The following is a 21,615-nucleotide window of genomic DNA, read 5'->3' on the forward strand; positions in this document are numbered from 1 at the left end:
CGCCAGAGCCACAGCAACGCAGGATCTGAGCCGCGTCTGCAACCTCTACCACAGCTCACGGCAACGCCGGATCCTTAACCCACTGAGCAAGGGCAGGGACCGAACCTACAACCTCATGGTTCCTAGTCAGATTCGTTAACCACTGCGCCACGACGGGAACTCCTTTTTTTTTTTTTTTTTTTTTTTTTTTTTTTGGGAGTTGGACCTTTTGGAAGGTTGTTAGGTCATATGGTGGGAAGCTGTCATAAATGGGATTAGTGCTGTTACAAAAGAGCCCCCGCCCCCACCCGACAGCTCACTTAGCCCTTCTCTGCCATGTAAGAATACAAAGAGAAGTCTGCCACTTGGAAGAGGGCTTTCATCTGACCATACTAACACCCTGATCTTGGGCTTCCAACTGCAGAACTGAGAGAAATACATTTCTGTTGTTTATAAGCCACCCATTCCTTTGGTATTTTGTTATAGCAGCCTGAATGAATGTTATAGCATTCCTGAAGAGTAGTCTTACTGAGTGTAGTGTTCTTAGTTGGCAGGTTTTTTTCTTTTCTTTTTTCTAGTATTCAAAAAGTATTCTGCCACTTTTTTTTGGCTCTATGGTTGAGATGAGAAATCTGGTGTCATTTCTGTTGTTGTTCTATTACAGATAATAAGTTGTTTTTGTCTGGCCACCTTCAGAGTTTTTGTTTGTTTTTAGTTTTTGAACATTGAATTTGTATGTATCCTGGTGTAAATTTCTTTGTGTTTTCCCTGTTTTGGGTTTGCTCAGTTTTTTGGATCTGTAGGTTTGTATTTGCCACATTCGAGAAGTTTTTAGCCGTCATTTCTTCGATTACTGTTTTAGTCCTTTCTCTTTCTGGAACGCTAGTGATGTGAGTGCTGGATCTTTTGTTATTGCCTCACAGTTTTCCTAAGATTTGGTTAGTTTTTTTTTTTTTTTTTTTTTTTTTTTTTTTTTTTTTTTAATCAGTCTTTTTTTCTCTATTTTTCAGATTGGGTGAATTCTATTTTTCTCTCCTCGCATTAGTGATTCTCTTACCTATCATCTCCATGTTTGTATTGAGCCTGTCCAGCAAGTTAAAGTTTTCTTTTTACAGCAGCACCTGTAGCATATGGAAGTTCCAAGGCTGGGGTGAAATTGGATCTGCAGCTGCTGGCCTATGCCATAGCCCCAGCAACACCCAGATCCGAGTCATGTTAGCGACCTCCTCTGCAACTTGCTGCAATGCCAGATCCTTAATCCACTGAGCAAGGTCAGGGAATGAACCTGCATCGTTATGGACATATGTTGGGTTCTTAACCCAGTGAGCCACAATGGGAACTCCTAAGTTTTCTGTTAACAGTATTTTTTAGTTCTGTGATTTCATTTCAATTCTTCTTCTTTTTTTGTCTTTTTAGGGTCACGCCCTCAGCATATAGAAGTTCTCAGGCTACTGGTCAAATCGGAGCTGTAACCACTGGCATACACAGCAATGCCAGATCTGAGCCTTGTCTGTGACCTATACCTCAGCTCATGGCAACGCCAGATCCTTAACCCACTGAGCAAGGCCAGGGATTGAACCTGCATCCTCATGGATGCTAGTCAGATTTGTTTCCATGGAGCCACAGTGGGAACCCCACCCTTTTTTTAAATATCCATTTTTTGCTGAGGTTTTCCGTATTTTCACTTGTTTCAGATAATATATAATTGGTGCTGAAATATTTTATTATGTTGCTTTAAAATCCTTTTCAAATAATTCTAAGTTGTGATTCATCTCTATATTGGCCTTGGTTGATTGTCTTCTCTTAATAATGTTGTGATTTTCTTGTGTCCTATGTTATATATTATGTTGGGAGGTTCTGGGCTCTATTTATAGTTTTTATCTTAGCCTGCAGTCACTTTATTTCAGTTTAGCATACAGATCTTGGCCCACTTTTGTAGGCTTTGGTTCCAATAGCAATTGAATTGTCGTAGCCTTTGCAGTTGGCTTGGTTTATCTGATGCTACTGGGACTCCCGCTGGTCCTTGCTGGTGCTGCCTGAGAGAAGAGAAGGCATTTCGTCCTAGCAGGCTTCCCGTGTCTCTAGATGGGAGAAGACTGTAGTGGAATCCTCCTACTGGTACCCACTTCAAGATCCCAATTCTTCCCTGTCTTCATGTGGGGAAGGAAGAGTTGCTTCTCCTGATATTTGTTGTTTTTGTTGTTGACTGGGCTTCCAGTTGATGTCTTTTGCTTGATATTGCAGAGAGATTCTTGTTTATATTTGAAGGAGGAGTGTGAACTATCTGGTCTATCTTCTGTTGCTTAATTTGTGGTTGGGAAGTACCGGTCTAGGTTGCCTTTTGTTGGGTGTGGGGACCTAATACACTCTGCTGCTTTTCTGTTTCTCTAGCCCTGGGGTCCCAAACTGGTTGCTGCCTTCTCAGGAGTTTTCTTTTGGTTGTCTCTTGTGGTACTTCTGTGGTTTATACTTGTGTTTAGTGAAGAGAGTCAGGGAGAAACAAATTTATACTATCTTATCTAGACTAGAAGTTTAGGTTCTTTAATTTTTATGAACCTGCACCATCTCCAGTCTGGTTATTTCAGCTTTGAACATAATGGTTTTTGGCCACATGCTTTGTGAACTTTTAAGCACTATGTAAATGTTTGCTTCAGTTATAAACCACAGTGTTACACACCTAGGAAGTTTTGGGAAGCTCATTCATAACCAGTACAAGAGAGTGCCAGGAAATAGATGCATGCTATTTTACTAGACATCTTGTTAGGTAGTTAATTAAAATGAAATTGTAGGAGTTCCTCTTGTGGCTCAGTGTGTTAAGAACCTGACTAGTATCCCTGAGGATGTGGGTTTGATCCCTGGCCTTCCTCAGTAGGTTAATGATAAGGATCTGGTGTCACCATAAGCTGCTTTGTTGATTGCAGGTGAAGTGTGGACCTGGCGTGGGAACTTCCATTTGCCACTGGTGTGGCCCTAAAAATAAATAAATAAATAAATAAAAAGAAGAAAAAAGAGATTGTGAATTCTGGGTGTTTTCTTCAATGAAGTGTTTATTTAATGATTATTTGTATTTAAGATGTTTGATAATAGTCTTTTAATATTAATAAACATTAAAAAACAACACTGAAAATCTTGTATTATGCAGCCAGTTTAATATATTTCTAATTCACGGGTTGAAAAGGAAAGATAAGATAAAATGTCCTCTTTTACATTCCCTAGTTTTCTAATTGAGGATAAATTGGCCCCAAATGAGAAAATGTCCATTCTATATTAGTAGCAACTTAGGAGTTTTTTTTTTTTTAAATCAACTGCTACTATTTTTTTTTTTTTAAACTAACATTTCCTAAATTGTCTAAACTTAATATAGTGACTGCAGTTATAGAGAAATCACTGGGCTACTTTGCAGCCACTTCTTGAGGAATTCTCTGATTAACTCTGATGGCAAATCTCAGATGCCTAATCAGATTAAAAGCCATTTCTTTTAGGTGTGGGCACACCTCTACATTGTGTCTTATGTTTTAGACAGAGGAGATAAGAATGACTGACTCTTGGAGTTCCCTGGTGGTTTGGCGGGTTAAGGATCCAACATTGTCACTGTTGCAGCTCAGGTCATTGCTCTGACATGGGTTTGATCTCTGGCCTGGGAACTTCTTCATGCCATGGGCATGACCAAAATAATAATGATGAAAAAAAGAATGACTGACTCTGGTATTGAATAAGATAAAATTGTTAAAGGATGAGCTGGCTTTTTAATGGACCATTTACATGCTTTTAAATGAGAGCATTTAATTATATTTCACATTAGAAGTAATAATTTAATTCCCTCTTGTTTTTGGTTTTTAATAATTTTAACATGTTTTTGTTTATAAAGAATGGACACTTAAAAAAATCAAATTTAAATAAACTTTAATTTTTAAATGGATAGTCCTATAGTCTTCTAAGGTTCCCTTAGGTATAATTTTTTTTTTTTTGTCTTTTTGTCTTTTTTGTTGTTGTTGTTGTTGTTGTTGCTATTTCTTGGGCCGCTTCCACGGCATATGGAGGTTCCCAGGCTAGGGGTCGAATCGGAGCTGTAGCCACTGGTCTACGCCAGAGCCACAGCAACGCGGGATCCGAGCCGCGTCTGCAACCTACACCACAGCTCACGGCAATGCCGGATCGTTAACCCACTGAGCAAGGGCAGGGACCGAACCCCCAACCTCATGGTTCCTAGTCGGATTCGTTAACCACTGCGCCACGACGGGAACTCCCCTTAGGTATAATTTTTGTGTTATAAAAATCAGATGAATTTTTTTGCTTATTTACATACTGATTGTTATTGTAGGTAGCATTTTCTTTTTTTCCTTTTTTTAAAATTATATTCGATTCACAGTGTTGTGCAAATTTCTGCTGTGTAGCACAGTAACTCAGTTAATACATCTGTATACATTCCTTTTTATATTCTTTTCCATCATGGTCTGTCCCAGGAGATCGGATATAGTTCCCTCTGCTATATAGTAGATAGCATTTAAAAATTTTTTTCTTTTGGCTATGCCCATGGTATGTGGAAGTTCCTGGGCCAAGGATTGAACCCACACTATAGCAGTGACCCAGGCCACTGCAGTGACAATACCCGTTCCTTAACCCACGGTGCCAGAAGAGAACTCCATTGGATAGCATTTTAATTTCGAATTTTATGTTCATTGATCTTTACTTGAAAGATTTTTTTTTTTGACTCACAGAATATTGTTGAGAGTAATATATGTATTTTAACATGGGATTGACCTTTCCTGTTGTGATACGTTAAAGTAGACATTTAATTGGAGGCACAGGATCTAGTTCAAGTCTTTGCCTTGACACTTAGGTGTTGTGTAACCTTGGGTACTTAACCTCTTGAACCTCAGTTTCATCATCTATAAAATAGAGACAAACAATAATACTTGCCCAGGTAATTGTAAGGGATGGCAGGTAGGGGGCGTGTCACATGAAATGTGACACGTGAAAGCTCTTTGTAAACTGAAGTACTTGTAACATCTTTGAGGAGATTGTTTGAAAATTTGCCTGAATGATCTTGATCATCATCAGTGCAGTATATTTTATGATTACTTACAAAATTGATAGTGTAGTCAGTAAAAGTTTATGTAAAAATAAAGCAGCTTTTCCTTTAGTGGTTTACTACTTTTTTTTTTTTTCTTTGCTATTTTAGGGCCACACCTGTGTCATATGGAGGTTCCCAGGCTAGGGGTCAAATCAGAGCTACAGCTCCCGGCCACAGCCACAGCCACAGCAACTTGGGATCTGAGCTGTGTCTGTGACTTACACCATAGCTGACGACAATGCCAGATCCTTAACCCACTGAACAAGGCCGGGGATCGAACCCACATCCTCATGGGGTACTGGTCAGTTCATTATCTGCTGAGCCATGAAGGGAACTCCAAGTGGCTTACTACTCTTAAAAACTAATTTCTCTTAGTGGATTTGGGAAAGGATTATTACATGGTTGCTTGATAGTTTATTGTCCCCACTGTGATAGGATTAGCTTTTGGGATGTGTCCTTCTCAACAGGTGATTTGGACTTAAAAGAGTAGGTCTGTCTTTTTAATGGTTTATAGTCTCAGGATTTTCTAAAAATCCCTACTGTTGTGTTTTCTAGCGTGGGTGGAGAGTTGGTTTCTTATTTGACAAATGTTTACTAGTTAGGTGATTTGAAAAGGTCAAGGACAGGCCAACATTTTCAGTTGGTGGCTTTATTTTTTTCTCTTTAGCCAATTTCTGTTTTTTAAGAATTTATTTGATTACCCTTTTGAAGGATTTTCTTTCTTAATGAAGTGCATTAACTACGTTAATTGTGAAATTCATAAGATTTTGGCTTAATTTTTGGTAAAAGTAGAAACAGAAGATGGTTCTAGGAAGATCTGGCTAGGGCTGGTTGGTTTGAATTTTGGGGCTGTTGTACCTTCTTAGGATATATCTTCTTCTAGGTGGAACAGGGAACAGGTATACTCTGAGACCGTCATTCAAATAGAGTTCTTTTTTTCTTTTTTGTCTTTTTAGAGCCGCAGCCTCGGCATATGGAGGTTCCCAGGCTAGGGGTTGAATTGGAGCTACAGCTGGCGGCCTACCCCACAGCAACAGCCACACCAGATCTGAACTGTGTCTGTGACCTACCCCACAGCTCATGGCAGTGCTGGATCCTTAACCCACTGAGTTAGACCAGGGGTTGAATCTGAAACCTCATGGTTCCTAGTTGGATTGTTTCTACTGCACCATGGCAGGAACTCCCAAATAGAGTTCTAACAGCTTTAATTTTCCAAGCAGGTAGTGTAAATTAAAAGAACACATATGTCTGTGCTTTGTTCCTATATAGAAATTGTAACCATGTTCTTAGAAATCACTCGCCTGGAACAGACTTTCTTCTTTTTTTTTTTTTCAAACATTCAGAAAGCATCATTAAATCACGAAAGTAAAAACTAAGTAGAACTTGACTAATTTAAAATATAATCTAGTTAAAAAATGCTAGAGGACTTTAAGGATTTTTCCTTTCAAATTGTAAGTGATGGCTTGGGTGGTAGTGGTGAGAAGGAAGAGGGGATATAGCACAATAGATTGTAGAGGGTGTTGTAGACCATTTTAAAGACTTTGCTTCTACCACTTACTGGTTTTATAACCTTTGGTAAGTTACTTAACCCTACCATTTTTTCTTCTGTAAAATGTGGTTAATATTAGCAGGTTTGTTTGGATTAAGTGAGTTAATAGCTGCAAAGATCTAGGGACACCAGAGGGCAAAGTCCAAAGCATATAGTATTCATTGTATTCGTAAATGTGGAATCAACATTAAAAGCTCACCTCTTTTCTTTTGGAAAGGTAGCAGAGGGAGAATTGATTGATCCTTGCTTTGATTTTTTTTTTACTGTAATAAATTGCTTAAACTTCAATTATAGCACTTAACACATTTCATTATCATCATAGACGTTATTTGTTGTATGTTTACTTAACCATCCTAGCTAAATTTTGAACTCCGTTGGTCAGAGACCATGGTATTTTATGCATGTCTTAGGAATCTTATATGTTGTATGTACATGTCAGGTGGTCAAAAATATTGATCCAGTTAATGAAAAAAATATTTGGCCTAATTAATGAATCACACCCACCTGCTGGTAGATACATTGAAATACTGCCAGTCAATCAGAACTAATTAATGGAAGGATAGTAGCTAATGGTCCTTGCAAAGTAGTTCATTTATTTTTCTGTCTTATTTTTATTTTTTGCTTTTTTTTATGGTTGTTCCTGTGGCATATGGAAGTTCCCAGGCTAGGGGTTGAATTGGAGCTACAGCTGCAGGCCTACACCACAGCCACAGCCACAGCAACACAGCATCTGAGCCGAATCCTCGACCTACACCACAGCTCACAGCAATGCCGGCTCCCTAGCCCACTGAGCGAGACTAGGGATTGAACCTGTGTCCTCATGGATTCTGGTTGGGTTCATTATGGCTGAGCCATGATGGGAACCCCTATTTTTCTTTCTTATTATGTATTTTATCTTATTTTGATTATACAAGTGATTATAATTAGAGAATAATTAGCAAAATCTGAACTCAGGAATTGCTAAGGGGTTCTCTTAATTCACTGACTTCTGAAGTAGGGGAAGTGAGGGTAGGGAAAGAGGAAGATTTTACCTGGTTGGGTGGTTGTCCATCTAGTTTTATACCTTTCTTTTTCTACTTACAGCGTCTTGGTTTCCAGCCTGATAGGATCTTTTCTTTTCCCCATTCTTGAAGGAGAGGAGTAAGAGGGATAGAGATTTGGAGGGAGAAATGAAATTGATAGATGATGCTAAATGAGTTAGCGTTCCAGAGATAGAGACTATGTGGTAGGTGAATTTGGGGAAATGATGGGGTTCCACTGTAGATGGAGATTGTGATGAGAAAGAGATTCCAGAATTTCTGTTTATAGATTTAGACTTTGAGGTTATATTATTGTGTGCATGTGGGGGATGTGTGTAAGTGGGAGTGAGGCATGTTTCCTTTTCCTTCTTGCTTCGCTATTTATTTTTGTTTCCTTCTAACATGTCTAGTTATAGTCTTTGATGTATGACAGCCTTAATTTAGGGCTTTCAATAAAAAGTGATGCAAGAAAGTGAGTGAGCTTTTTGTGAAAATGTTTTCAACAGAATATTGACATTTCAAAAACATTTGACCAGCTGTATATATTGTCATTATTATGTGATGTCGTATGTAATAATATCTTGATTGAGGACCAGATATATCCAGTCAACTTTAAAAGACTCAATAATGTAATAATAAAATTTATAATTTGAAGGCATTTTTATTTCCCATATATAGACTTTTCTCTTCAGCTTTATTCCTGTGAACTGTTAGAGAGTCTAAATTTGAATACAGTAAAGAATGTGGATTAGTGAGTGGCAGTGTAGTACGGCAATAGTTTTGCTTTACTTTACCTGTATTATCTTTTTGATACTAATGCTGTAGAAATATGTATTTGAAGGTAGTTTCATGTTATTGAGAGGAATGGCATATATCTGCTTTTGAAATCTTGGAGACAGAACTATGAGGCAGGCAATTAAGAGCTTAATAGAAATAAATTATTTTAAAATAGATTTTTTGTTCATAACTAGGTTTAGCAGCAAAGCTACTGCCTGGCTAAGGACTAGAAAATGCTGAATTATCAGAAAGGCTATAGTTTTTGTAATCCCTTGATAAAATTATGGAAACACAGCTTCAAAATAATATACTTGGTTATTTTCTAAAGATTTAAGTTTCTCCGCTTGTTCTGCTTTTACATTTATAGGTTTTATTGATTTGTAGGATATTTACTAAACCCTAAAAATGGCTCTTACAAAAAACGCTTCATTATTTCTGAAAAAAATATTTGGCCTCTTTGTTTCTAGTAATATTTCAGCTTTCAGTCTTCATTACCCCCATTTCATATACCAGGAAAAAAGATCCCAGTTGAGAGAAGAAAATTATGTGTATCCAATGTCTATGCAATACCAACACAGAATGTTAATTTTCTGTACTAGTCTCTGCTGAAAGGTTAAGTATAGCATGACATTTAAATCTGTGGGAGCTCCTGCTGTGGCACAGCAGGATCGTAGGCATCTTGGGAGTGCTGGGATGCAGGTTCGATCCCCGGCCCTTGCACAGTGGGTTAAGGATCCAATGTTGTTGCAGCTGCAGCTTAGGTCTCAACTGCGGCTTGGAACTGATCCCTAACCTGGGAGCTTGATTTGCCACAGGGTGGCCAAAAATGAAAAAAAGCAGAAAATGGTAAAAATATCTGTGGACCATCTTAACCTTGTTTTCCAGTCTGTGGGTCACCTGCCTGGCGGGTGTGGGATTGCTTATATGTCGAAAGGACCCTTCCTACTGTCTCAGCATGGCGTCGTCTTTGTCTTTGGGTGTAGGATATTTTTTGGTAGTTTCTAGTATGTTTTCTTGATAGTTGTTCAGCAGTTAGTTTGGTGTTTTCATGAGAGAAGGTAAGTTTAAGTCCTACTCTGCCGTCTTGTCCCCAGTCCTCAATTCATTTTTAATATTATTGAGTGTTAATTAATATTACGTTTGCCTTGGAAATCTTAAATACTTAATATTTTTATGTGTTCAAAAACTATTTTCTTAATATATTAGACTTTTGAGTTGAGAAAAATGTTACTGTGGGATTTCATCAGGAAATAGTACTATTTGAGTGATTCAGAATATCAGCATATGCTTTTAATGAAATACATTTTGTGTCCTCCTTCCTATTTTAATGTAAGATAATTCTAGCTTATTGCTGTGATTTTAAAGAAATCCTAATCCTCAGCCAGAAGTTAAATTTGAAAAAGTCCAGTTAGTGTCTGGGTCATTTCTTATATTCACGATATCACTTAACACTGATGGGTCATTACAGTTGAACTAAAAGTTAGTTGTTACTGATTTTATTTAATCCAACGGTATCTACCATAGAAAGAATTTTGTCAGCACATTCAGATAAATAATTTACTTGACTTTAAGAATATATCTAATCATGATTTTTTTGGGGTGATAACCTGTATTTCTGTACTTTTATAGGATAGAGGGAGGAGACAACAGCTTGGAAATTCAACCAAGTGATCAGGCGGGATGGGTGTTTGCCTGACATATTTTATAGAGGTAATCCAACACTGTTTTGCTCAGTCTTTAATTTTTACCTGTGATAGATGCCCATCTGCTTGAATGTGAACACAAGTACCACACCTGTTTGGGAGTACCTGCATTTCCTGGACAATCCCTTTTTCTTTTATACTTGCTTATATATGGCATGAATATTACATGTACATGGCATAGTATTACTGTATACAAATAAGAACAGTTGTACATTGAAAAGAATTAATATTATTCATTCTGTAAGATGAAGACTATAATCTTCTATCACTTATTAGTAAGATTACTTTCATAACTCTTTTTTAGCCCAAATTCCCTTATTTTAGGAAGAGCCGTATCTTCTCCTGTTTTGTTGGGCTATGTTGGTACATATATTAGACCTGTGCTTTTATTTTTCAAAGTGAAAGAAAAATATTTAACAGTTTTCAGGGTATTTACATATCTGCTAGTGGCACGTATTCTCATGTCAGTTATTAATGATCGTAGAAATTCTAAAGATTCTCATAAAGTTTATTTGTTTTAAGAATTCTTTTAAGTTCCCTTCATGGCTCAGCAGTTAATGAGCCTGACTAGGAACCGTGAGGTTACAGGTTCGATCCCTGGCCTCACTCAGTGGGTTAAGGCTCCAGTGTTGCTATGAGGTGTGAGGTAGGCCGCATACGTGGTTTGGATCTGGCATTGCTGTGGCTGTGGTGTAGGCCAGCAGCTGTAGCTCAGATTCCACCCCTAACCCAAGAACTTCCATATGCTGCGGGTACATCCCTAAAAACCAAAAGAACTCTTTTAAAGTGAGGTTGTGAAAATATTAGCAGTTTTAGTGACCATATTTTTAGTTTTCCTTTAACATTTCTCCCTTCTTACCCAGGTTTATAGAGGTAATCCAACAGTAGAAAATATTATAATGTTAAAAAAAAAAGGCTTTCTTCATTCCCATTCACTGTTAACATTTGTATGTGTGTATGTTTGTGTGTATCCTATCAGACAGTTTCCATATACTTGCAGACATTTATATGTATACCTGTATTTACACACATGAGATCACACTGTGCATATTGTTTAGCAACATGTCTTATTTGTTAACTTCCATATCTTTGCATTATATATTCCATCTTATTTCAATCTGTATAGTATTCCAATATCTGGATTTATAGTTATTTTCTTAGCCTCCTACTTACGGATATTTAGTAGGTTTTTTTGCAGTAATAAATGGGAATGTAGAGAATATTCTTGGATGCATCTTTGCACATATTTAAAAATATATTTTCAGTATAAGTTCTTAAGGAAAAAATTGTTGGATCAAAGAGTGTGCACATTTAATAATTGGTGGTTGAATTGCTTAACTAAAAAATTGCCCCAATATCAATAGTCTGAGAAAATGGAAATCTCTTCTTTGGTAATTCTTGGTATTGTCAGACTTTTTAATATTTGTTAGTTTTTTGTTGTTTAGTATTGCTTTTCAGAATTTATTATGAGTTTGAGCCTTTTCCCCCCCGTTATTATTGATAGTTTGTGTATTTTCGTGATCTCTTTGGTCGTATTTTAGGCACATTGTTTTCACTCAGTTTTTGCTTATCTTTTGATTTTGTTTTTGCCTGTAGACATTTTAATTTCATGTGGTTGAATTTGGTGATCTTTTTATTCATGGCCAGGAGTGGGGACTTTGCTGTGTAAGGTTTAAAAGGTCTTCACCATTGATTGTTGGACTCAGTTTTTCCTCTACTTTATAACATCCCTGAATGACATGAGTTGCTGGCTTGTCATGGTTTGGCCTTATTTTTCTAAGTGACATAAAATAGTTTTGTATCTTTTTTTTCTTTTTACTGCCATACCTGTGGCATATAGAAGTTCCTGGACTAGGGGTTGAGTTCTTAACCTGCTGAGCCACAATGGGAACTCCAAAATAGTGTATCTTATGATTCGTAGTTTTAGATTCAGTGAACTATATAGTACTTGAAGAAAAAGTTATACAGGTTTTCTATTAATTTTTATGGCTTAAATTGTTTAAAATCTTGACTTATTTTGAATGTATTTAGTATAAGCAAATGTGGAGATCAGCTTTACTTTCTTCCAGATGGCTAACCACTTGTCCCCATTCCAGTTATTGAATGATGCATTTCTTTTGTACATATTTGAAATGCCACATTTATCATATACTAAATTTCCATTTTTGGGGGGAGGGTAGGGTCCTGTTTCTGAAATCACTTCTGTTCAGTTCATCTGTTGCTTGTTTTTTGTAGTGACAGTATTAAGATAATTCAATAAAGGAATATTATAAAATCAATTATACATAAATTTTTTTCAATACAAATAAGAGAATTAGGACTAATAAAGGAAGAAGAGGTATACATTCACAATAGCAACTGAAAAGATAAAATGCTTTGGAGAAATCTACTTGAAAAAAATTTAAAAACTACTGAGGGGTAAGAAAGAAAATCTGATTCAATTCAGATTTTTGATAGGAAGATACAATAGAAAGCTGTCATTTCACTGTAGAAATACAATTGATTTTTGTTTATTGCTCTAATAATATCTTGTGACCTTGCTAACTTGTTAGCTTTTTTTGTGGATTCATTGGGAGATAGGTACATATGAGATTTTATCACTAGAGAATAAAGACAGTTTTATTTCTTTTCTGATCTGGATGCCTTTACTTGATTGATCGCTTTTGCCTGCTTTATTTTACTAGCTAGAACCTTTAGTACAGCGTTGAATAGAAGAGGTGAAGACAGACACCCTGATTTTTAGGTGGAAAGCATTCAGTCTTTAAGTATGTGGTTAGTTGGTTTTAGTAGATAACCTTTTTATCAGTTTGAGGAAGTTCTCTTCGACTCTTAGTTTGTCGAGCATTTTTATCATGAGTGGATGTTGAATTTTGTCAACTGCTTTCTTCTAGGGAGAGCTCCCTTGTGGCACAGTGGGTTAAGGATCTGGCATTGTCACTGCAGTGGCTCAGGTTGCTGCTGTGGCATAGGTTTGATCCTGGCCTAGGAACTTTCACATGCTGTGGGTGCAACTAAGAAAGAAAGGAAAAAAAAAAGGTTTCTGCTGTGTTTATTTTATTTTTGGCTGCATGCTCAGCATGTGGAAGTTCCTGGGGCAAGGATCAAACCCCCATGACAGTGACCCAAGCCATAGCAGTGACAAACTGAATCCTTAACCTGCTGAACCACCAGAGAGCTAGCTTCTCGTCTCTGCTTATTGAGATAACTATGTGGTATATATTTATTTATTTATATGGCTGCATCTGTGGCATATGTAAGTTTCCAGGCAAGGGATTGAATCTGAACCATACCTGTGACCTGTACTGCTGCAGTTAGATTCTTTTTTTTTTTTTTTTTTTTTTTTTTGCTATATTTTTGGGCCGCTCCCGCGGCATATGGAGGTTCCCAGGCTAGGGGTCGAATCGGAGCTGTAGCCACCGGTCTACGCCAGAGCCACAGCAACGCGGGATCCGAGCCGCGTCTGCAACCTACACCACAGCTCACGGCAATGCCGGATCGTTAACCCACTGAGCAAGGGCAGGGACCGAACCTACAACCTCATGGTTCCTAGTCGGATTCGTTAACCGCTGCGCCCCGACGGGAACTCCTGCAGTTAGATTCTTAACTCACTGTGCCATAGCAGGAACTCCTTTTTTAATTTTTTAAAAATTTTGGAAGTTCCCATCATGGCTCAGTGGAAACAAATCCAATTAGGAACCATGAGGTTTCGGGTTTGATCCCTGGCCTTGCTCGGTAGATTAAGGATCCCGACATTGCCATGAGCTGTGGTGTAGGTCGCAGACATGGCTCAGATCTGGTATTGCTGTGGCTGTGGTGTAGGCCAGCAGCTATAGCTTCGATTAGACCCCTAGCCTGGGAACCTCCATATGCTGCAAGTGTGGCCCTAAAAAGACAAAGGACAAAAAAAAATTTTTTTTATTAGAGTATAGTTGATTTACAATGTTTTAATAGTTTTAAGTGTTCAGCAGAGTGAATCAGTTATATATATCACATTTGTTCTCTCAACGTTGTGTATTACATTAGTTGATTTTCAGATGTTTAATCGTCTTTACTTTCATGGAGTAAATATTACTTGGTCTTAGTGTATATACAGGCATTTTTCATGTCACTAGATTCAGTTTGCTAATATTTTATAAGGACTTTTATGTTTATGAGAGATGTTGGAGTGTAGTTTTCTTTTTTTTTTTTTTTTTTTTTTTGTCTTTTTACCTTTTCTAGGGCAGCTCCTTCGGCATTTGGAGGTTCCCAGTCTAATCGGAGCTGTAGCCACCGACCTATGCCAGAGCCACAGCAACTCGGGATTGGAGCCGAGTCTGCAGCCTACACCACAGCTCACGGCAACGCCCCTGGTCCCCAACCCACTGAGCAAGGCCAGGGATCGAACCTGCAACCTCATGGTTCCTAGTTGGTTTTGTTAACCTCTGTGCCACAATGGGAACTCCTGGAGTGTAGTTTTCATTGATGTTTTTATATCAAAGAAACACTGGCTTCAGAGATTGGGTTGCAAAATGTGCCCTCTTTCTCTGTTTTTTGTTTTTGTTTTTTGGTCTTTTTAGGGCTGCACCTGCGGCATATGGAGGTTCTCAGGGTAGGGGTTGAATCAGAGCTTCAGTTGCTGGCCTACCAGTCACAGCAGTGCAGGATCTGAGCCGCACCTGCAACGTACACCACAGCTCACAGCAATGCCAGATCCTTAACCCACTGAGCAAGGCCAGGGATTGAACCCACAACTTCATGGTTCTTAGTCGGATTCGTTTCTGCTGTGCCACAATGGGAACTCCCGTCTTTCTCTATTTTGTGAAGGAGTTTGTGAAGGATTAGTATTTCTTAAATATTTGATAGAATTCATCATCGAAGCCATTTCTTTGTGGGAAGATTTTTGAATGCTAATTCAGTTTGTTTTATTCAGATTTTTATGTTCTCTCTTTAATCTATTTATGTGTCAGTAATAGTGTCTTTTTAGGCATTTTATAAAAGTTGTTTAGTTTTTTGGCACATATTTGTTTATAATATTACTTCCCTTATAATTTTAATTTTGTGAGGTCAGTGGTAATATCTCTTCTTTCATTCCTCATTTTGGTAAATGTATTTTTTCTCTTTGTTGTTGATAATTCTACCTAAAAGTTTATAAATTTTGTTGATCTTTTTTTTTTTTCTTTTTAGGGCCGCACCTGCGGCATTGTTGATCTTATTTAAAGAACCAAGTTTTTCTCTTTTTTTGTGCTTTGTATTTCATTAATTTATGCTCTTATTTTTAATATTTCTTTTCTTGAGCTTACTTTGCAGTTTAGTTTGCATTTTTCTGGTTTATTAAAGTGGAGGCCTAAGTCATTTATTTGAGACTTTTCCAAGTATATGCAAAAAGTTACACAGTTCTTTCTAAGCACTGCTTTGTCTGCATCCTGTCAATTTTGACATTTGTTTTTGTTTTCATTCAGTTAAAAATATTCTTTAACTTCTCTTTTAATTTCTTTTTTGATCTGTATATTATTTAGAATTGTGAAGTATAATTTTCAAACACTTGAGAATTTTTCAATTTCTCATTTAGTTGATATCAATAAAATTCCTTAATGATTGGAGAATGTACTTTGTATGACTTGAGTCCTTTTAAATTTGAGTCTTATTTGATGGCGTAGCGTTTGATCTGTCCTGGAGAGCGTTTCATATGTACCTGAAAACAATATGTTTTCTCTTGTTTGCTGAAGTTTTCTGTATGTCAACTAGGTCTAGTTGGTTTAAAGTGTGGTTCAAGTTTACTCTATCTTCGTTAATTTTTTGTACAGTCGTTATTTAGAGTGGGATATTGAAATCTCCAACTGTAATTGTTGAATTTTCTATTTTTTTCAATAATGTTGATTCTTGCTTCATTATTTTAGGGTTCATAATTGTTATATCTTTCTAATTTATTGACTATCATGAAATATCTTTCTTCCTCTCCAGTAATATTCATCTTAAAGTCTATTTTGTCTAATATTAATATAACCACCTGAGCCCTCTCATGGTTCTCTTTCCATAGTATAATCTTTCCCCCCATCTTTTTTGCTTTCAATCTAGAATGTAAAGTGTGTTTGTTGTTGACAGCACATAGTTGAGTATTGTTTTTTTTTTTTTTTTTTTGTCCATTCTGACAGTCTCTGCCTGTCCATTGGGCTTTTGAGACATTCACATTTAATTATGGACATGGTTGGAATTAATTTGCCATTTTACCTTTTTATATATGTCTCATGGTTTTTGTTTCTCTGTGGTTCCTTAGCTGCCTTCTTTTGTGTTAAATATATTTTAGTGTGCCATATTAATTACTCTGTTGATTTCTTTTCTAAATATAATTCAAGATATTTTCTTTGTGGTTGTTACTAGTGTTTATATTATGCATTTGAATAGACTGTTGACTAGTAACACTAAGTCAGTATCAGTAAAATACAGAGCCTTTGCTCCAGTATAGCTCCATTTTCTCCTTCTCTATTGTGCTGCTATTGTTGTATGTATATTAGTTTATATATTTTATAAACCCAGCAATTCAATGTTATAGTCATTGCATTAAACATGTCTTTTAAAGATGTTAAGAGAAAAATGAGAAAGATATATAGTCTTTTAGTTTAACCCACACATTTGCAGTTTCTGGTGGTGGTCTTTTCTGCCTGTGTATTTAAGTCTGGTGTCATTTCCTTTCAACTTGATGGAATTCCTGTAGTATTTTTTGTATGGCACATCTGCAAAAAATTCTCTTAGTCTTTGTTCATCCGTGACTGTGTTTACTATATGTTTGTTTTTGAAGGGTAATTTTGCTGCCTTCTTGGTTGACAGCTTTTTTTTTCTTTCAGCATTTTGAGAATGTGATCCCATTGTCTTCTGGCCTCTGTTATTTCTTTCTTTTTTTTTTTTTTTTTGTCTTTTTGCTATTTCTTGGGCCGCTCCTGCGGCATATGAGGTTCCCAGGCTAGGGGTCCAATCGGAGCTGTAGCTACTGGCCTACGCCAGAGCCACAGCAATGCGGGATCCTAGCTGCATCTGCAACCTACACCACAGCTCACGGCAACGCCGGATCGTTAACCCACTGAGCAAGGGCAGGAATCGAACCCGCAACCTCATGGTTCCTGGTCGGATTCGTTAACCACTGCGCCACGACGGGAACTCCCTCTGTTATTTCTGATTGAAAGTCAGCTGGTAATTGTGTTGGTTCCCTGTGCACACTGAGTAATTTTTCTCTTTATGTTTGCATGATTTTTCTCCTTGTTTTTGGTTTTGACAGTTTCACTGTGATGTGTTTGGTTGTGTCTCTTTGTAATTATTCTCCTTAATCTTCTAAGACCCATAGTTTTGATTTCTTCTTTAAAAAAGTCAAATTTGGGAGGTTTTTGGCTGGTGTTTTATTAAAAAAATTTTTTTTTCTTAACCATTTCTCTCCTCTCCTCTGGGACTCCAGAAACTTTGGTAAGTTGATCTCTGAAGCTCTATTCAATTTTTTTCCTCTCTGATCTTCAGATTGGATAGTTTCTCCTGATGTATCTTCAAGGTCATTGATTTTCTTTTGCCATCTTGACTCTTGCAGTGAATTATTTTTGTTTTGGTTATTGTACTCTTCAACTAAAGAATTTCCATGTGGTTCCTTTATGTAATTTCTGTACTTATATTGAGAATCTCTTATTTGTTGATTGTTTTCATAATTAAAAAAAATTTAAAGGTGGGTCCTTCTACCTCTTTTAACATATCTATAATGTTTTGAAATCTTTGCCTAAAGCAACACCTGGGGATACTGAAAAACTGTGGTGATTGCTGTCTTCCATTCATGTGGGTCTCATTTTTCTTTTTCCTTTTGTGTATCTTTAATTTACTGTTGAAAACCTGGCATTTTAGATAACATTTGAGCAACCTCAGATTGTGACTCCCTCTTCCCTGCTTGCTCACGTTATTGTTACTGTTATCATTTCACTATTATTTATATATGATATAGTCCTATTGAAAAAAATTTATATTTTGAACAAAAGTTTCTCTGCCAAAATAGACATACATCAGTATCCAGGAAAATTCTGAATTGAAGGAATATTGAGGGGTGAATAGCACCGTCAGAATTTAAACTTTTAAAAAATAACGGATACAGTGTTGAAATTTTTAAAAAAGTGAATTATTGTTATTCTGAAGTACAAAGATGGACTTATTATTGGTATGTTTTGGGTGAGAAGGAGTGTTCTTCTTGCCGTTGCACCATTGTAAAAACTGATATAAAATTGTAGCATGTGTCATATATCATCTGGTCTCCAAGCTTTCTGTGGAGGAGTATATATAAACTGTTGTTGAGAGATAGGATTATAATATTTTTTAAAAATGTCTATTTTAAAAACCATAAACTCTTTAATCTGTTACTATGCTCAGAAATATTCACTGTCAGGAAGATTACTTCCTATATGTACCTTATGTTCTTCCTTTTAATTTTTTTTGGTGTCTAGTACAAAATGATTATTCTCATCTTTTTGTCAGCTTTTCCAGTCAAAGATGACATTGATGATCATATTTCTGTAGGTATTTAATACAGTTTTACAACTGCAGTCCTTTCTATTGTGAATACACATGCATTCTGTACAGGACTAGTTCTATTTGTTATTTATAAAGCCTAGAAATGTGTTTGTTTCTCTCTTCACTTCAGAGCCTTTTACAAAGCATATATGAACAGTGTTATTAAGTGATTTTTTTAATCATTGTTTTCTCTTTTGTAAGCATTTAGGTGTGTAACGTTCTGAATTTCCTCCAACATCCTTTATCTCTGAAAGTGTAGACTCCAGATCTAGGCAAATTATTCTTTACAAGGTCAGGGTTATTTCACAGTTACCACTTACTACATTTTCCCAGTTTTAGATTTAAAAACAAGTCATTGCACTGGTTATTCAGGCATAGTTTACTATTTACAAAGAGTAACCACTTAGTTATGTATACCAGTTTGTCCATATTGTAGCCATACAGTATTTTTTCTCTCCATAAGTAATGTGTGTGTTGTGTGTGTTGTTATTTTTTGTAGGAATTGGATGGCGTAAGTGATTAAGGTGGTATTGAGGGTCTCTGAAGCCTACGAAAGGTAGAAACTCAACCATGATTTCTTTTTCAACTCTACAGCATCCCCTTCCTTGAAGTCTTCATTTTTACCTTAGTCTCAGGTAACTTCAATACTTAGCATGAATAAGTAAATTTTTTCAAATAGGAAACCATTTTTTGTCTGCTAGAATTTCATGTTGAGTTTGTATGATACTTTCTTAATTTTTCAGTATTTATATCTGAAAGAACCTTGGGATTTAATATTTTTCTTGAGAAAACAGTGTTAAGAGAAAATTGATGAGGAATATAGTTTTGGGCTTTAAGTTTAGCACAGAGAAATGTGTATACCTCATTATGTAATTTTAAGTGACATTTAAGTGGGAAGGTATTTCCTTCTTTAACCTTTTTCTCAGCAGGTCTGTTGGACTTATAACCTGCTTGTCATCAACACATACATACTCACATTATATTTTCTGGAATTTCCGGGGAAACTATTTTTATGTGTGGGAGAATGAGACCAGTTAATCACATTTAATGGTGGTTGGTATATAATTTTTTACATGTGAAAGAACTTACCAGTTACTGTACATTTGTACATGTTTGCTTGCCTGTGCTGATACAAGGAAGCAATTATGTAGATAATTTAATAATCATTTATATTAAGTATATTGGTTAAGATTTAGGCTTGTTTACTGTGACACATGCTTAAAAAGGTGTGTAAATGATCTCAAGATTAAAGACTCTAGAATTATCATGACCTAGGCTTCTTTGTCTTGCTTTGTTATTCTTTCTTCTTTTTTTAGCTTTTTAGGGCTGCACTTGGGGCATATGGAAGTTTCCAGGCTAGGGGTCATATTGGAGCTATAGCTGCTGGCCTACGCCACAGCCACAGCCACACCAGATCTGAGCCTTGTCTGTGACCTATACCACAGCTCATGGTAACGCCAGGTCCTTAACCCACTGAGCTAGGCCAGGATTGAGTCCACATCCTGTTGGAGGATAGTCAGGTTTGTTAACCGCTGAGCCATGACGGGAACTCAAGGGAAAACATTTTCTTTTTCTCTAAGGGAAGTTGTGTATACCATTTCTACTCATATGCCAGTGGCTCTTGTCACTTCACCACAACCAGCTGCAAGGGAGGCTGGATGGAAAATGAGTCTAACCTAAGTCATCGTGTGTTTCACTTAGTATTTTCTTATTGGGCAAGAAGGAGAGAACAATCTGGGGCAGCTGGTTGTAACATTAGGTTTTGTGTCAGATTTACTTTCTGTTTATCTAATTGGATTAATATTAAAATAATTTTATTGTCTAAGACATATTAACTCTTGGCTTGTGACAGTACTTTGGGAATTGTGCTTATTTGAGTTCTGAGACAGTTTTAGTTTTGTGACTGTTCATCATAGTTCTGTGATTAAGTACTGCTGGTCTTGATATTGTAAAATGGAATAAGGTCTTAAAATTAACTTGAGATAGTTCCTCATTTTGTTTCACTGCGAAGTGGTTTATTTAATGTTTTAAATCCTTAGGGCAAGGGTGAGGGCTTTGAGGAGGACCTTTTTAATTACACATAAAACTAAGTAATGTGCAACTGGTTCCTTCTAACTAAAAAGTCTGTTATTGTTAGTTCCCATTGGGGTTCAGTGAGTTAAGAATCACACTAGTATCCATGAAGATGTGGGTTTGCTCCCTGGCCTTGCTTAGTGGGTCGGGTCTTTGGTGTTGCCACAAGCCATGGTGTAGGTCACAGATGTGGCTTGGATCTGGTGTTGCTGCGGCTGCTCTGCTGCAGGTGTGGCCCCAAAAAGAAACAAACAAAAAAGAGCAAGAAAAAAAAAATGTCTGTCATTCTAAATGTTTAGATCTCATCAGAACAACTTATTCCCAAAGACATTGTATACTTCATACTTTTTTTTTTAGCTGAAAAATGCTTCAGTATAGTGACATCTTATAATTCTTGTCCTGTTGTAAATACTGTATTTTGAAACAGGTATCAAATATGTTTTTATTAGAGATGTTGTTAGAAGGTTTGAAACTAGTTGTCAGTTTTTATTCATATTTTATGTCAACATCAACGTATGTTAACCTTGGTACCTTTTTTTTGAGACTTGAGATAATTAGTTTTGATAAATTTGTATACTTGTATTCAGTATGTATTTTATACCTATTGATTTAACTTTAGTACTAATGGTTATAAGACATGATAGGTGTTTTTGGCATTTAAGGCAATTAATGCATTTTTAGTTCTATTGTACTTCATAGATAGGGTTTGTCCTGTTAAGTAAGAATACTTATCTACTGTTTAAAATATAAAATGTTGTATTAAATAGTTACTTAACACTTTACTATTTTGGAATGAATCTTGGTTACTATATTGTACATATTAAAAATTACTTAGGTGTTTAATGTTTGTTCATAATGTGCAGGAAAGTTTAAGACATATTTTTAATGTTTCTTTTATTACACAAGACTAGAAAATTCATAGTTTCCTAG

At 36.5% G+C, this 21,615-nt stretch overlaps 1 protein-coding gene across 9 annotated transcripts in view; it reads left to right on the forward strand.

The window, feature by feature from the left end:
• The window catches only part of ZNF148 (zinc finger protein 148), a 125,049-nt gene that overhangs the window by 18,733 nt on the left and 84,701 nt on the right, over window positions 1-21,615 (forward strand). For 7 of the 9 annotated variants that reach the window (XM_021070208.2, XM_084990884.1, XM_021070215.2 and 4 more), the window contains exons 2-3: window positions 10,028-10,108; window positions 19,112-19,247. The gene's annotated coding sequence lies outside the window, so the exon portion shown is untranslated. The remainder of the gene's footprint in view (window positions 1-10,027; window positions 10,109-19,111; window positions 19,248-21,615) is intronic. The other 2 variants (XM_021070213.2, XM_084990883.1) reach the window with 1 other exon arrangement.

This window comes from Sus scrofa, chromosome 13, assembly GCF_054392235.1.
Source record: "Sus scrofa isolate SSC_HxYL_T2T_F1_AM1 chromosome 13, Sscrofa_HxYL_maternal_Yorkshire_Landrace_v2.0, whole genome shotgun sequence".
NCBI classification, from domain to species: Eukaryota; Metazoa; Chordata; class Mammalia; order Artiodactyla; family Suidae; genus Sus; species Sus scrofa.